Source organism: Pelodiscus sinensis, chromosome 3 (genome assembly GCF_052426305.1).
Source record: "Pelodiscus sinensis isolate ZL-2025 chromosome 3, ASM5242630v1, whole genome shotgun sequence".
NCBI lineage: Eukaryota > Metazoa > Chordata > Testudines > Trionychidae > Pelodiscus > Pelodiscus sinensis.
Window position 1 is genome coordinate 20,637,972 of NC_143054.1, and position 16,452 is coordinate 20,654,423.

The following is a 16,452-nucleotide window of genomic DNA, read 5'->3' on the forward strand; positions in this document are numbered from 1 at the left end:
TGCAGACTTTTGAATATGTAGGGTAGTTTATTATATTACTACTCTGGAGCAAATGTTAATTTGCATACAGCTGATGGAGACTTCAGTAAGATCTGCTGAAATATTGCTGTTAATATTTGATGGCAGCTGCCTATACTCAGAAGTCTTTGACCTGTTTATTGTTCTTGTCAGGCAATTTGTCTTAGTTATTTTAAAATACAAAGTCTAACTGCAGCAGTTTGCACATTCATTGTGGGACAGTGCACAAACTTTTAGAGGGTTTTTGAAAATCATTGTTGATCTTTTTCTGAAGTCCCCATTTGTACTTAGAATCAAACCCCTACTAATGAAGTTAAGTTGCATTCTATATTACAGCTCTAAGGAGTGGTTGTGGGTTACCCTGCAGTAAGCATTAGTCACATATTAACTGCAACTGTAAAAACATGTCTATGGGAAAATCTCGTAGCACCAACGGCCTTTGATTCAGCAGCTTTTACCTGAAGAGGCGGCTTTCCACATACATTGCACAATGTTTTGGGAAAATAATCTGCCTGACCTGTTTACTTTGTTATCTTGCTGCATTGTGGTTTTTCCGTTGGTGATCATTTAGTTCCAGATACATGGCACATTGTATCTATGTTTTATAGGCAGGGCTGATTCAGCCCAGGTTTCTGAACGTGCAGCTCACAGGGGAACCATGTTTCTTTGCTACTTGAGATGGAGCAGGAGGTACAAGGTAATGACTTAGAGCTCTGTAGTGGTAACAAGTTGAAGCCCTTAGAGAAGTAGGACATCCTCCTTCTTTATCAAGTTTCTAAAGCAAGTTCTTATTTAATAGGAAATCTCTGTCCATTCTCCTCTTAATTCCCTCTACAGCCATCCACGCAGTGGCACTGGAACATTTTTATACGAGGGTTGCTGAAAACCAGCTCCCAGAGTGGGACTGGGAGCAGGGGCATGTCTGTGGAAGGGGTGACCCCAACACGGATGAGAGGGCCGAGGCTGGGGCCATAGCTGAGGTCAGACACAGGGCCAGCAGTGGAGCCCCAGGTGTGGGTGGCAGCCAGGACTCTGGATGCAAGGCAGCAATGGAGCCCTGCATAAAATATGGAAGTGCTGCAGCACCCTTCCATGAACCCTAGTCTCTATACTTATGCACCCATCTCACTTCTGTGTAATCCTGCATGTAGGTATTTATACCTCTTCTCGCATTTCAGTGTTCTATCCTCTTGCCCCCAATCTCTTGGAAGCTGGCTGAGCAGAAAGGGGAAGAAGGTTGTACATTGACTCGGGGCCTTTCCAATGGGGACCCCAAATCCATGAGGGTCTCAAATTTGCCTGAACCAACCCCATTGGTAGTTACAGTTCTTATTACTATTACATGCATCTGAAGAAGAGTTAATTATTTTTAAAATGGAGTGATTTTGGTGCAGTGAGTGAAGGGCAGTAGATCAGAGAATATACAGAAAAGGGGAAAATTCTCCAAAGATGCTTTGGGGCAAAGACAGAAAACCAGCAATCACAACGTGTGTACAATTAAAACACACTTTTGCCTCGTCAAGAGAAAATTGTATCTGTAAAGGTTACCCAGACTTTTGAATGTGTTGGTCTGCCTCGTGGCCTAGCTCCCATGACCTCTTGCAATACGCAGTCTAAAAGCATCTTTCATAGAAATAAGACCAGTTTCTCTTAGATACAATTTTACATGAAGGACAAATCTCGGCCTTGGGAATCAGGGCGTCTTCTCTGGACTTCATGAGGAGTCATGCCGACTTATTGCAGGGCTGAATGTGCACCTGTAGCCAACCTTCCTCAGTGTTCAGATTTAGGGCTTCAGTTTCACTGGCTTCCAGGTCTAGGTCTGGACCCAAACTTCAAATTTTGGGGGCAATTTAGGTCTGAGGTTTTGTTTCATGGTCTTGTGCCCATCCCATAATGCTAAATAGTCATGTTTCCCAATGAAACATGACTGGCCAGGACAGGGAGGAGCCGGTGTCAGGAAGGAAGGTCCTATAGGGTGTGTCTAGACTACATGCCTCCTTCGACGGAGGCATGTAGATTAGCCAGCTCGGAAGAGGGAAATGAAGCCGCGATTAAAATAATCGCGGCTTCATTTAAATTTAAATGGCTGCCCCGATCTGCCGATCAGCTGTTTGTCGGCAGATCGGGGGAGTCTGGACGCGATGCCCCGACAAAGAAGCCTTTCTTCATCGACACAGGTAAGCCTCGTGAAACCAGGCTTACCTGTGTCGATGAAGAAAGGCTTCTTTGTCGGGTCATCGCGTCCAGACTCCCCCGATCTGCCGACAAACAGCTGATCGGCAGATCGGGGCAGCCATTTAAATTTAAATGAAGCCGCGATTATTTTAATCGCGGCTTCATTTCCCTCTTCCGATCTGGCTAATCTACATGCCTCCGTCGAAGGAGGCATGTAGTCTAGACACACCCCTAGTGTCCTCAGTTTGAAGAAGGTCAAGAACCAATGCATTAGGCAGGTATGGCATCAGATATATATGCTAAGTGTAAGACCATGCACATTTTTGTGGGAGTTTAGGATGAGCCAAATTATCTGTTGCTTGTTTGCTCTCTCAACATGAACCTCAGCCTTCACAGCCTGCTGCAAGCCACTATGATGCAAGAATTGGTGTTCAGGGGTCGTTCAACCTGTAAATTCAATGTCTTCTCAAAGCTCCTTGATTCCTCACTGTCATTCCTAGACTCTCGTATACCCTTCCCCCAGTCTGCTCCAGTCCGTCACTCTGGTGATATTGAGGATTGTATCTTTAAGGGCTGAGCTTCCCAGACAGTATTTGCGTGGGATGCTATGAAGCTCTTGTCAGCCATTTGCAATCTGACTCAGAGTGTTTGCCAGAGCTCTGCTTTGTTCTAAGTACAGAGTGATCACTGGACACCACAATTCACACTTCTCCACCCATAGTTTAGGATTATGGAAGCAATGCCTCAGACTCTTCATGTCCTAACTTGCATGGGTTTACATAAAAAACAGCTGTGAACAGGAGTAAATGTACACTATCTGGACTGCCCGCTATGGAACCAGAGATGCTAAATAATTTGGTGCTCCAAAACATGTAAATGTGGTTGCCATATAGAGTGACAACTCAGTGGCCTTTGAGGTCACTTTCAGAGCTAAAGGGGTTGCAGGTTGCCATAGATCATCTGGAATATTGCAGGGCTAGCTTTGCTTTCTGCTATAAAGACCAAAACTCATTCATAAGAATGTGAGTTTATGAATGCTTTAAGGCAAAACTCCAATGAACACTGTGCCATTTATTCACAGTGCTGATAGCAAAGTTTTCTCTTAAGGGTTCCTAAGTGCAAAGTACCAGCTGGAATCCAAGAGAGGACGCTGTGGGTATCCTGCATATCATAACCACAGCTTTACAGAATATGTGTAGCAAACCTTGAGCTCACTTGAACAGCACATAGGTCTGAAGACCATGACTGTCTGTACACCTTAACAGAGGAAGCTAGTACATCTGGCACAGCCACAAATTTTCACCTCCCAGCTAGTTGTCTTCTTGCAACTGAGGAGCTAATTCATCTCCCACACCAAGCCCCAGAACTCTGATTCCCACAGGTTTCTTCATGGGTTCGTAAGTGTCTTTATGTAACCCACGCACCTACTGTCCCATCTAGTGGCAGTGAGACCACTTACAGAGCGAATAATGAGTCTGCTCTACAGTCTTAGTTAATTGTGCACTGGCTCATGTACTAAGCTCCAGAGGTCCCAGGTTCGATTCCCCCTGTCAAAATTACCTTTACTGCCAGTCTTATATCTCCCTGGGTCTTCAGAGACATATGCAAGCTGTGTGGTGTTCAAGATTGCTCTGAGTCCATAAGGCATGAAAAAGAGCCTTTCTAGCCAGTTTTCAACTACTTCTGCTCGGACTTCTGTAGGACTCCTCCCTCACCTCACACACAGTAGCTAGGAAATTTTGAGGGCTTGTCTTGTCTTGAATGGAGAGCTAGGTTGAGGTATAAAATTGAGTGATGCCTCTAGCCTGGCTCCTGTGCACGCACATGCATGTTCCCTTGGAAGTTTGAATATATCAGAGTCAAGCCATTAAGCCCATGAAGTGGCTGGTTTAAAGCCAACTTCTCATATGAGAACACTTGTGCTCAGCTGGCAAACACTGTGGCAAACCAGATCGTGTAACACTTTATTTTACTCTCCTGGCCTTTCTTCATGCACTGTTTTGTCATAGTTGTCTCCTGTGCTTGTTTCCTGAATACGAAAGCACCTTTCCCTGCACAACGGTGCCCAAACCCAGGATGTGAATACCTGACCTACTTTCCTCTGGTGAGTCATTCCCTATATTTCATCCTACCTGCCATTTGATCTCAGTGTGGCTTCTCAGGAGAGGCCGATCATGCTCTCCCTCCCGTGCTCTTCTAGTCCAAAGTTTTTATCTCTAGCTCATATTTCGCCTGTTTGAAATCCTACCTACCTATTTTCTCCTTTTGAGTATTAGCAGAGGCTTTACAGCTGTTTCATCCTTTACACAAGGCAGTGTCCCCAGGCCTCTTTTCTGCTACACAGCTCTTCTTTAGGGGCCACATTTCCACAACCATGAAAACTAGAAATATTTGCTTGCACACCTCAGTTGGATATCAGTGCATATAGGTGACACAAAACTACTCCTCAACTCCAATGCTTCAGAGATAATCCTGGCCTTCTTCATTTGACCCCTCTATATGTGATGGTGAAAGGGTTGACATGTTCACTCTCATTTACCTGGAAACGCTTCCTTAATAATCTTCTTTCAAGTAACTGTACCACCTTATCATGTAAACCACGCCTTTCTGTCCGTTACTGCATAAAACTGATTCTGTAGTACTTTCTGAATGGAGTATAGGAAGTACGTTATATAAAGCAAGTATGAGTCAAAGCTAAGTATGAGTCAACAGTGTGACTCTGCTAAATATGTTAACAGTGTGACACTATTGCAAGAAAAGCAAACATGATTCTGGGATGTATTAACAGGAGTGCTGTAAGCCAGACATGAGAAATAATTCTTCCACTCTACTCTTTGCTGTTTAGGCTTCAAATGGAATATTGTGTCTAGTTCTGGGATCCACATTTCAGGAAAGATGTGGAGCAACTGGAGAAAGTCCAGAGGAGAGCAACAAAAATGATTAAAGATCTAGAAACCATGAAGAGTGAAAAAAGTGGGTTTGTTTAGTATGGAAAAGAGAAGACTGAGAGGGGATATAATAGCAGTTTTCAAGTACCTAAAAGGGTGTTACGAGGAGGTGGGTTAATTATTCTCATTAACCTCTGAGGGTAGGACAAGAAGCAGTGGGCTTAAATTGTAGCAAGGGAGGGTTAGGCTGGACATTAGGAAAAACTTTCTGTCAGGGTGGTTAAACACTGGAATAAATTGCCTAGGTAGGTTGTGGCAGTTCCATCATTGGAGATATGTAAGAGCAGGTTAGACCAGAGGTTCTCAAACTGTGGTCCGTGGACCACCAGTAGTCTGTGAGCTCCATTCAGGAGGTCCCTCTAGACCAGTGGGTCCCAAACTTTTTGGCATCATGCCCCCTTTTTGATTTTTGAGAAACCTTTATGCCCCCCCCCCCCCTAAATAGCAGCAAAACTTGTTGAGCCAAAAAAAAAAAAAAAAAAGAAAAAGGAACTGACCAGGACCAAAAAACAAAAATAGCAGTGCAACTTGGGGGGGGGGGGGAGTGGGAAGGTTGCCTTACGCCCCACCCCCCACTGGAATTTCTTCATGGCCCGCCCCAGGGGGGTATGTCCCCCGGTTTGGGAACCCATGTTCTAGATAAACATCAGGGATGATGGTGCTCAGTCCTGCCGTAAGTGCAGGGGACTGGACTTGATGACCTCTCAGGATCCCTCCCAGCTCTAGTATTCTATGATTCTATAAACAGAGCATTACTGTGTTGCAGCTTCTGCTTCTGACTCTTACAGCTGTACTCCGCCATTCAAGGGCTCAGTCCCACATTCTGCTAGCTGCTTCATACAGCTTTGGTTAATTTAACTTGACATGCAGAGATGGGTGCTCCTCTGCCTAACTGTGCAGGCGCCAATCCTTCATGTGCACTTCTGATAGGAGTAGGCATTATTGTAGAAAAGCATTTTCTTTTTGTGTTAAACAACAGAAGTGTGTTGAAATAACATTAAGGTCTGCTTGACACAAAGCTAGTGAAGTAGGGGAACTGAGAGGTAAAGCTGTAACTGTGTTCATAACTCATCTTGCTGGCACCATTAGAGACAATCTGTGTTATGCTTGCAGTATGAGTGGCCATACATCCCAGGAAGGTGAAAATTCCAGTCTCAACTCTTGTGCAGTTTAGGATAAAGCTGCTCATCATAGGGCATTATAAGAAAAGCCAGCCCAGACATCAGTTAACTCTGGCTGTGTCTACATTGGCAAGATTTTGCACAAAAGCAGCCGCTTTTGGCAAAATCTTGTCGCCTGTCTACACTGGCCACGAGTATTTGCGCAAGAAAACTGACGTTGTAATGTACAAAATCAGAGCTACTTGCGCAAATACTTTGACGCTCCCGCTCAGGGATAAACCCTCTTGCGCAAGTATTCTTGCGCAAGAGGGCCAGTGTAGACAGTATCGTTAATTTCTTGTGCAAGAAAGCCCAATGGCTAAAATGGCCATCGGATCTTTCTTGCGCAAGAGAGTGTCTACGCTGGCACGGATGCTTTTGTGCAAAAGCAAATCTTTTGCGCAAAGGCACATGCCAGTATAGACGCTCTCTTGCGCAAATACTTTTAACGGAAAAACTTTAGGTCAGGACAGACCAAACCCTGGAGCAGCCCATGTCCTCCTTGCAGCCCCCCCTTCTGGTCCAGTGGCCGGTGAGTGCCATACCTGCATGACCACCAATCCGATGGTGGATCTCCCCACGCCGAACTGGTTGCTGATGGATTGGTAGCTGTCCAGCGTGGAGAGCTTCCAGAGGGTGATGGTCACCTGCTTGTGGAGGGGAATGGCGGGCCTCATGAGTGTGTCCCATCACCGCAGAGCAGGGGCGAGCCACTCGCAGAGCTCATGAAAGTGTCCTCCTTCATCCTGAAGTTCTGGGTCCACTGTTGGTCTCTCCTGGACAAATGTGGTCCCACCAGTCGCTGCTGGTGTTATTCAGGGCCACCGGGGGGACAGAGGGAGGGCCAGGGGGCTGGCCTGCAGCAGAAGGTGCCAGGCAACCTCCATCAATTGCTGCCAGGCTTGCAGCAAGATGTTCAGCATGAGCAACAGAGTACCCAGGTGCATCTCTGGCTCCATGGTGCCGAGTGCTGCGGTGTCCCAAACGAGAGTGACCAAAGCAGACGGAGAGGAGAACGCTTTGCTGTCAAACAAGCGGGGAAGCTGAGAACCAGCTGTCCAGGGGAGTCCTTTTAAGCATGAACCTCAGATAGCCTCAGACAGCAGCCACACAAAGCAACTACTGATGTGTTGCCCTGCTGGAACCGGTTTCAGCTCCCCTTAAATGCAATCCAGCGTCCAATCAGTGTGGATGCGCTATTTCAAAATAGCAAAACGCTATTTTGAATTAGTTTTTATGTCTAGATGAGTTATTTTGAATGAGCTTATTTCGAATTAACTAATTCAAAATAAGTTAATTTGAAATAGTGCTGTAGTGTAGACATACCCTAACAGGAAACACTTAAAAAACAACAAATAGACTAGTAGAACCTTAAAGACTAAATAGTTACAAAAGGCTGATAAGGACCATTAGTTTGCACCTGACACGTGGTCTCCTTAACCCCCACGTTTGAATCCTCATGGGTTAAGGGCTCCCGAGTAGCTAACTCATAACTTTCTGCCACAAATGTACAAATCAGGCTAGGGGGTCCTTTTTGTTGTGTTTTTATGGATCCTGCTGGGAAAAACAGAAATGCCAAATGATGCAAACCTGAATCTCTAAATAGTAACAGAGAGGCAGCGGTGTTAGTCTGATCTTGGTAAAACAAAAAAAGCAGTCATGTAGCACTTTAAAGACTGACAAGATAGTTTATTAGATGATGAGCTTTCGTGGAGCAGACCCACTTCTTCAGATCATCACCTAATAAACTATCTTGTTAGTCTTTAAAGAGCTACATGACTGCTTTTTTTGTTTTACCTGAATCTTTAAAGGCTGAGGAAACCCAGCAGTCTTTCACTCAGAACTTTGCAGGTATTAAAGCCTTTCCAACTACCAAATTGGATTGTTCAATCTCAAGATTTACATGAGCAAGCTCTTTACAGATGTTGCAGAAGTCAAAGCTCGTTTGACTTGTTTAGATTGCAAACTGCAAACACTGCCATTGAACCAAAGGAGGTTAAAATGGAGAATGCTTTAAAAAGAAGACTAACCAGTCTTTGGGTGAAATAAGAAGATCTTAAAAACAAACTATGCAAGAATAATTTGTGGTTACTGGAGGTTCTAGAAGGGCTGAAAGCCAAGGGAGAAAAAAAAACCCATCATTAGCTTTCTCCAGGATACATTCTCTGGGGTAGTGGGATTGGATTCCTGTTTATTTTCTCTGGTCATTGAAAGGGCATATTGAGGGGCAAGGGCCAGAAGGAAAGTGAATAATACAGACCCTTAGATCCATCATCTTCAAATGACTGAAGTTTAGCTAATCTCTGCTGCTAAGCAAAATTAATTAAGTATAAGGACTTTACATTTTCCTGTATCTAGACATCTCTGTACATTTAAGCAAAAAGAAAGCGGTATTTAGTGGCATCAAATGAGGTATGAGAGGAGCCTGCAATCTTCATACTGAAGCTGGCTGAGTCTGTGAAATACTTCTACCCCATCAGCTGCTCATAGGGTTGCCAGGTGTCTGGTATTTACCCAGACAGTCCAGTACCGGGCACTTACCTGGTTCTGCATAGGAGCTGTCTGGCCCAGAGCAGGAAGACAAGATGGAGGACGGCCGCCAGCAGGCTGTAAGGCCCAAAAAGCCTCAAAAACATTTCTTAAAGGGGTCACACTGTTTTTGTTTTGTTTTGTTTTGTTTTTCATTTATTTATTTATTTATTTTGCTTAACAACTCTTGGAGTCCCCCCCCTTTTTTTTTGGTCTCCCCTTTTTTTTCACAACAGATTTTTTTCCCCATTGATTTGGGGGGGGGGGGCGAGAGGTGTTCAGTATTTTTGGTTAAACCATCTGGCAACCCTAGCTGCTCAGCAAACACTACAGGCATTGAGGCCAGATTTCATTAAGGGTGATAGCGTGGTCCCTGCACAAAGGAAAAGGAAATGAAAATATAAGTCCTGAAGACCAGGAACTGTGCTTGGGAAAACCAGACAACTTATGTACCTATCGTTTCTACAGGCATGTTAACAAGAAGAAGGTGCTCAGAGAGGGTGTGCAGCCCCTAATGGATGAAGGAGGTAACCTAGTGACAGATGATGTGGGGAAAGCTGAAGTACTCAATGCTTTCTTTGTCTCTGTATTCACGGACAAGGTGGGCTCCTGGACTTCTGCGCCAAGTGACGCAAGATGGGATGAAGATGGACAGCCCGTGGTGGGTAAAGAACAGGTTAGGAACTATTTAGAAATGCTAAACGTAAATAAATCCATGGGTCCGGACTTAGTGCATCCGAGGGTACTGAGGGAGTTGGCAAATGTCATTGTGGAGCCTTTGGCTATTATCTTTGAAAAGTCATGGAGATTGGGAGAAATCCCGGATGACTGGAAAAAGGCAAATGTAGTGCCCATCTTCAAAAAAGGGAAGAAGGATGATCCAGGGAACTATAGGCCGGTCAGTCTTACCTCGGTTCCTGGAAAAATCATGGAAGGGATCCTTAAGGAATCCATATTGAGACACTTGGATGAGAGGAAAGTGATTAAGAATAGTCAGCATGGATTCACAAAGGGCAAGTCGTGCCTGACCAATCTGATTAGCTTCTATGATGAGGTAACTGGCTCGGTGGACATGGAGAAGTCAGTAGATGTTATGTACCTTGACTTTAGCAAGGCTTTTGATACGGTCTCCCACAATATTCTTGCCAGCAGGTTAAGGGATTGTGGATTGGATAAATGGACGGTAAGATGGATAGAAAGATGGCTAGAAGGCCGGGCCCAGCGGGTAGTGATCAATGGCTCGATGTCAGGATGGCGGTCGGTTTCTAGCGGAGTGCCCCAAGGTTCGGTTCTAGGACCGGTTTTGTTCAATATCTTTATTAATGTTCTGGATGAGGGGATGGATTGCACCCTCAGCAAGTTTGCGGATGACACTAAGCTGGGGGGAGAGGTAGATATGCTTAAGGGCAGAGATAGGGTACAGAATGACTTAGACAAATTGGAGGATTGGGCCACAAGAAATCTGATGAGGTTCAACAAGGACAAGTGTAGAGTCCTGCACTTGGGACGGAAGAATCCCAAGCATAGTTACAAGCTGGGGACCAACCGGTTAAGTAGTAGTTCTGCAGAAAAGGACCTGGGGGTTACAGTGGATGAGAAGCTAGATATGAGTCAACAGTGTGCCCTTGTAGCCAAGAAGGCTAATGGCATATTAGGTTGCATTAGGAGGAGCATTGCCAGCAGATCCAGAGATGTCATCATTCCCCTTTATTCGGCTTTGGTGAGGCCGCATCTGGAGTATTGTGTCCAGTTCTGGGCCCCCCACTACAAAAAGGATGTGGACGCATTGGAGAGGGTCCAGCGGAGGGCAACCAAAATGATTACGGGGCTGGAGCATATGACCTACGAGGAGAGGCTGAGGGAGTTGGGTCTGTTTAGTCTGCAGAAGCGAAGAGTGAGGGGGGATTTGATAGCAGCCTTCAACTTCCTGAAGGGAGGTTCCAAAGAGGATGGAGAGAGGCTGTTCTCAGTAGTGACAGATGGCAGAACAAGGAGCAATGGTCTCAAGTTGTGGTGGGAGAGGTCCAGGTTGGATATTAGGAAAAACTATTTCACTAGGAGGGTGGTGAAGCACTGGAATGGGTTACCTAGGGAAGTAGTGGAGTCTCCATCCCTAGAGGTGTTTAAGTCTCGGCTTGACAAAGCCCTGGCTGGGTTGATTTAGTTGGAATTGGTCCTGCATAGAGCAGGGGGCTGGACTTGATGATCTTCTGAGGTCTCTTCCAGTTCTATGATTCTATGATTCTATCTTTGTGCTATCTGGAGTGGCCCAAGAGGGTGAGTATCCACATGAGGGCAGATTGTCAGGCTGTAAGGCATACGCCTCATATTGGTGGCGAGTTCTATGATTAGATTGTACTAACCAAATATCAACTGAGAACACTTCGGGCAATACAATAGCCTCAACAGGGAATCACAAGTGCTATCCACTCCTAAATGTCCCACAAATGCGCAGTCGAACTAACTTTAGTAACTGTGTTCTTTGTTTATCAGGCACAAGCACCTGCTTCAAACCTTGTCAGGATGCCTCTTTTTTCCTCCAGGAGTCTTCCTGTACCACAAATCCCCTTCTAGAAAAAAAACAAAACCAAAAACCAAAAAAACAAAACTGTTCTTTCCCGGCCATACTCCCTCTTTGTCCAGGAAAGGATCAGCCTGCTGAGCTGATACTTAGAAAATTCTATTCAAATCCCTCTAAGTTCCGTCTCAGCGGGATAGTAACTTTGGGTATGTCTACACTACCCCCCTAGTTGGAACTAAGAGGGTAATGTAGGCATACCGCACTTGCAAATGAAGCCCAGGATTTGAATTTCCCGGGCTTCATTTGCATAAGCGGGGAGCCGCCATTTTTAAAACCCCGCTGGTTCGAACCCCGTGCAGCGCGGCCACGAGGTGTACCAGTAGTTCGGAATAGGAAGCCTAGTCCGAACTACCTAGTTCGAGCCCCGTGTAGCCGCGCTGCACGGGGTTCGAACCAGTGGGGTTTTAAAAATGGCGGCTCCCCGCTTATGCAAATGAAGCCCGGGAAATTCAAATCCCGGGCTTCATTTGCAAGTGCGGTATGCCTACATTACCCCGCTAGTTCGAACTAGCGGGGTAGTGTAGACATACCCTTTTAAAAAACATAAGCAGTAGTCCTGTGGCACTATATATATTTTCCGATATATAACAAAAATATAGAGGGTCATGAGCTTTCATAGATAAGACCCACTTTGTCAAATGAGTACTATATATTTTTGTTAGTCTGTAAGGTGCCACAGGACTATTTGTTACTTGTGTTCAGAGCAGACTTGGGCAAAGCAATGAAATCTTCAACCCCCTCATCTGAGAAAGCTGCTCTCTTCAGCTGATAAAAGACAGAGGCATTCCTTGCCCCCTTGCATTCCTCCTTGCTGTCCAGACAAAGCAGGTGAGACAGAGCAGTACTCGTTCTGGCTGCAGTGTATGACATTAACAGACAGAGATGTGGCTAAAACATCTTGACCTATTAAAATATCAGCAGGAAGCAGATTCCTAATACCCACAACATGTCCCCTAACATTCCTACACTTGAAGTGGATCTTAGCCAGAGGTATGGTCCAGAGAATTCAGCCAAAGCTAAAACATGTAAATTTTGACCAAGAAGACTGTTTCCTCCCTTACCAAATTTTCCTTAAGCAAAGTGACTTGGGACGCTGTGTTGCTCCAGACCTTACACTCTATGCCAGTTACCTTTGCACTCTTAATAAATCTTTCACTGCTTTCCCAAGATTCAGTCATGATATTATTCATTGGGTTTTTCACCTCCTCTACTGCTGTCTCTGGGGCAGTGGTCCAGGCAGTGGTCAGCTCTCCACTCCTGAAGTGGCCAGAGCCTTGTGCAGAAGAGGTGTGGCTACCAGCCCTCAATGCCACCTGGAGCATGCCACGCTGGCCACCCATTCCCCAGCCAGTCCTGAGAACTGTCCAGAGCCTCAGCAGTGATTTAAGAAGCTTGGGGCTTCTATGGTAGCAGCGGTGGTGGCCGGGACCTTTCCTGCCCTTTTCTACCCCCCAGCCTCTCCATCGGCGGAGTGGTAGTGGCACTCATTATCTCAGGTGGGGATGTGGGTCTTGGGGTTGCCTTTAATTTTGAGCAGTTTGGCTTTAAATGTCTAGGAGCGGCACTGTGATGGCAGACTACTTGCCTTCCTTTTTGGTAGGAGAGTTTGAAACTTAGGTTTCCTTGTTTTGTTTTTGTTTGTTTGCTTTTCATCAAAGTTGAGGTTGGGTTTATTTTCAATCCCCTCCTTCCTCAATCCTCCTGTGTGACATGGGGATTTCCCTCTGCTCGGATTTGGACTCCTAGGAACCCTTGATTCAACACGTTCATCAACATTTTCTGCAGCCTCTGAATCAGTAGAATGTTTTCTTCATTTCGTTGTTTGTCAGTTTGTTTTCTGTCACAGACGTCTGCATTTATCTCATCTGTAACTACCCACAACACTTGCTCATAGGCCATTAGATCAAAGAGTTTGTCACAGTCGCTTTCAGCCTCCACCCCCATTATCAGCTTTCTCATAAAGCTGCACATTCATGTACATATTCAGCATGGCTGATATTGTCAAACATTCGGAAGCCTATACACATTCGCATCGCCTCTTCCATATCATTAAAAACTTATCTGCTTAATGTGTTTAAGAGGATAAGTACCTGTTTAGCCACTGTAATCTTATGCAGCTACATAGTCTCTCAAAAAATAGACAGGTTCTCTGCTTTCCAGTCAGTTCCCTTATAAATGGAGCAGACTTTCTTCCACTGCCAGATGTTGGGGGGGGGGGGGGGGGGGGGATGGATGCACTCACTGGCTGGAGAAGCTCCTTCTGCTGCACCAATATTTTGAGCTATGTTGCCATCAGCCTCTGGCAGGCTCTCTCTTCAGCTGCCTCAGCTGTTTTGGTTTTCCTAATCCACAGCTCTGCCATAAGTGTCAAGTTCTTCCTGTATCAGAGGACTAGCCGTGTTAGTCTGAATCTGCAAAAGCGATGAGGAGTCCTGTGACACCTTACAGACTAACAGATTTATTGGAGCATAAGCTTTCGTGGGCAAAGACGAAGACATCTGATGAAGTGGCTCTTTGCCCATGAAAGCTTATGCTTCAATAAATCTGTTAGTCTAGAAGGTGCCACAGGACTCCTCGTCGCTTTTGCAAGTTCTTCCTCGGCTCTCAGGAAGCAATCGGACCTGTTCACCTGTGGTGGTGTCCTCTCTTGCATCTGGAGTTCTCAGGCTCTGTCTGGTCAGCTCTTGTAAGCAAAGTTTTCAGCTCCTGCACTGAAGTCCATGACCTCTGGGTGGTGATCGACCCTGGGGCAGAAACGGAGGAGGAGGAGGACACCGAGAGCCAGGAGCCTCAGGAGCCTGCAGGGAGCATGCCCAGGACCCAGGACCCCTGAGTCATCCCACAGAGCACATCTGCTGTTTCATCTGAGGCAGGGGAGGGCTCCACATATGAGTGCCATTATGCCCCTATGTGTATGGGGGGGCAGCGGGGTGGAGAGGGAGTCCAGGGATCGTGTGCCTGGGCCTTGTCCACCATGGAGCAGCAGCTGGGTGTCATGCAGGGGCCCTGGCCTGTTCCCTACACATCGACCTCGCCTTGCAGAGGGGGGCTGGGTTTCACCCACTGTGTCCCCAGGAAAAACTGACCACTGCTCTTGTTTCACCACAGCCACAGCACCTGGGACTTCAGGGTGTGCACCACCCCGCCTGCAACAGCCACCCGCACCCAGGCCAGCAGGCACACCAGGAACCTGGAGGACCATCAGTGGTGGCACCTGCGGCTACTGGGGCAGCAGTTCCGCACCCAGGAGCACTGGGACCGGGAGGACCTTTGGCTGTGGCAGTAGAGCTTGGAGGCGCTGGATGATCACGGCCGTGCCCTCTGAAGTCACCTCCATACCCCGGTGGACAGGTTCCTGCCTCCTCCTGCTCCATCCCCTGCAGCTGCCCCAGCTCTCACCCCTCCTCCGCTCCTCCTCCCGCTTTCTCCACACCCCCCGTCCCTCCTACCCCACCCTCCACACCCACTCCCCCCCCCGACATCCCTGCACCCGCAGTGCTTCAAGACAGGAGAGCTAGCAAGACCCCGAACCCTGAGCTTTCCCTTACCTTCCTCCCACTTCCAGCTCCCTCCTCCCAGGTTTCCCCCTCCCCTCTCCCACTCTGATTCCTCCCTCCCCCCACCCCAGTTATGTAAAATAAAAAGAGATTTTGGTTGTCAAAACAGGTGTCTTTATTTGACATTAGGAAGGTGGGTTAGGGAGGGGAAAGGAGAAGGAGGGGAGGGTGGAAGAAGGCCCCAGTGGGGCATGCAGGGAGAGTTCAGTCCTCCAACAGGAAGCTCTCCTGCAGGGCTTCCTGGATCTGGACGGCCCCCCACTGGGACTCCCGGATGGTGGTGGTGCGGGGCTGCGCGTACTGGCCAGCCAAGTGTTCCGCCTCAGCCATCCAGGCTGGGAGGAAAGCCTCCCCCTTCCTTTCACATAAATTGTGCAGCACACAACATGCTGCCACCACAGGAGGGATATTGTGCTTGGCGAGGTTGAGGCAGATGAGGAGGCATCGGAATCGGGCTTCCAGGCATCCGAAGGCCCCCTCGACCAGAATGTGGGCCCCGGTGAGCCTGCCGGGAGGGGTTGAGGTATCCCGTGTACGGCTTCATTAGCTAGGGCTGTAGGTGGTAGGCTGCATCCCCCACCAGGCAGACGGGCATGTCCACGTCCCCGACCCTGCTGTGGCAGCCGGGGAAGAAGGTCTTGGTGTGCAGCCTCCGGCACACGGAGAAGTTGCGGAACACCCTGGCATCGTATGCCTTGCCGGACCAGCTCACATTAATGTCTGTGAACTGGCCCCGGTGGTCAGACACGGCCTGCAGGAGCACGGAGAAGTAACCCTTGTGGTTAATGTAGAGGGAGGCCTGGTGTTCTGGGGCATGGATGGGATGTGCATCCCGTCAATGGCCCCCCCCACAACTGGGGAAGCCAAGAGCACCAAACCCCTGGATGATCGCGTCCGGGTCAGTGAAGCAGACCAGCCTGCGGAGCAGCACCCTGTTGATGGCCTTGACCACATGCAGAGACACACACCAAACCGTGAATCACTGGGGTGCCCTGGTGGCTGTAAGTGTTCGTTCCCTGGCACTGCCCCACGCCCCACTCCCAGAAGCAACCCCCGCTGCGATCCTGGCCACTGTGGGTGGCGTGTAGTACGGCCGGGACAGACTGAACCCTTCTGTGCGGGGGCACTTTCGCCTCCTCCCTCCCCGTTTTCCCTGGGGCGGCCCATCACCTTCTTGCAGCCCTCTTGCCCCCCGGCCCAGTGGCCAGTGAGTGCCATACCTGCATGAGCACTGCTCCAACGGTGGATTTCCCCACGCCGAACTGGTTCCTGACGGATCGGTAGCTGTCTGGCATGGAGAGCTTCCACAGGGCGATGGCCACACGCTTCTGAAGGGGGATGGTGGGCCTCATGCGAGTGTGCCATCACCGCAGAGCAGGGGCAAGCCACTCGCAGAGCTCCAGGAAGGTGTCCTTCTTCATCCTGAATTTCTGGGTCCACTGTTGGTATCCCCAGTGCTCCAGGATGATGCGGTCCCACCA

General features: G+C 47.8%; 1 long non-coding RNA gene across 1 annotated transcript; it reads left to right on the forward strand.

The window, feature by feature from the left end:
• The first annotated feature begins 578 nt into the window (after positions 1-578).
• Positions 579-15,047, forward strand: LOC142827562 (uncharacterized). Its single transcript, XR_012902232.2, has 3 exons — positions 579-715; positions 9,302-9,509; positions 14,523-15,047. It is a non-coding gene; the product is annotated as an uncharacterized LOC142827562 (long non-coding RNA).
• The last annotated feature ends 1,405 nt before the right edge of the window (positions 15,048-16,452 follow it).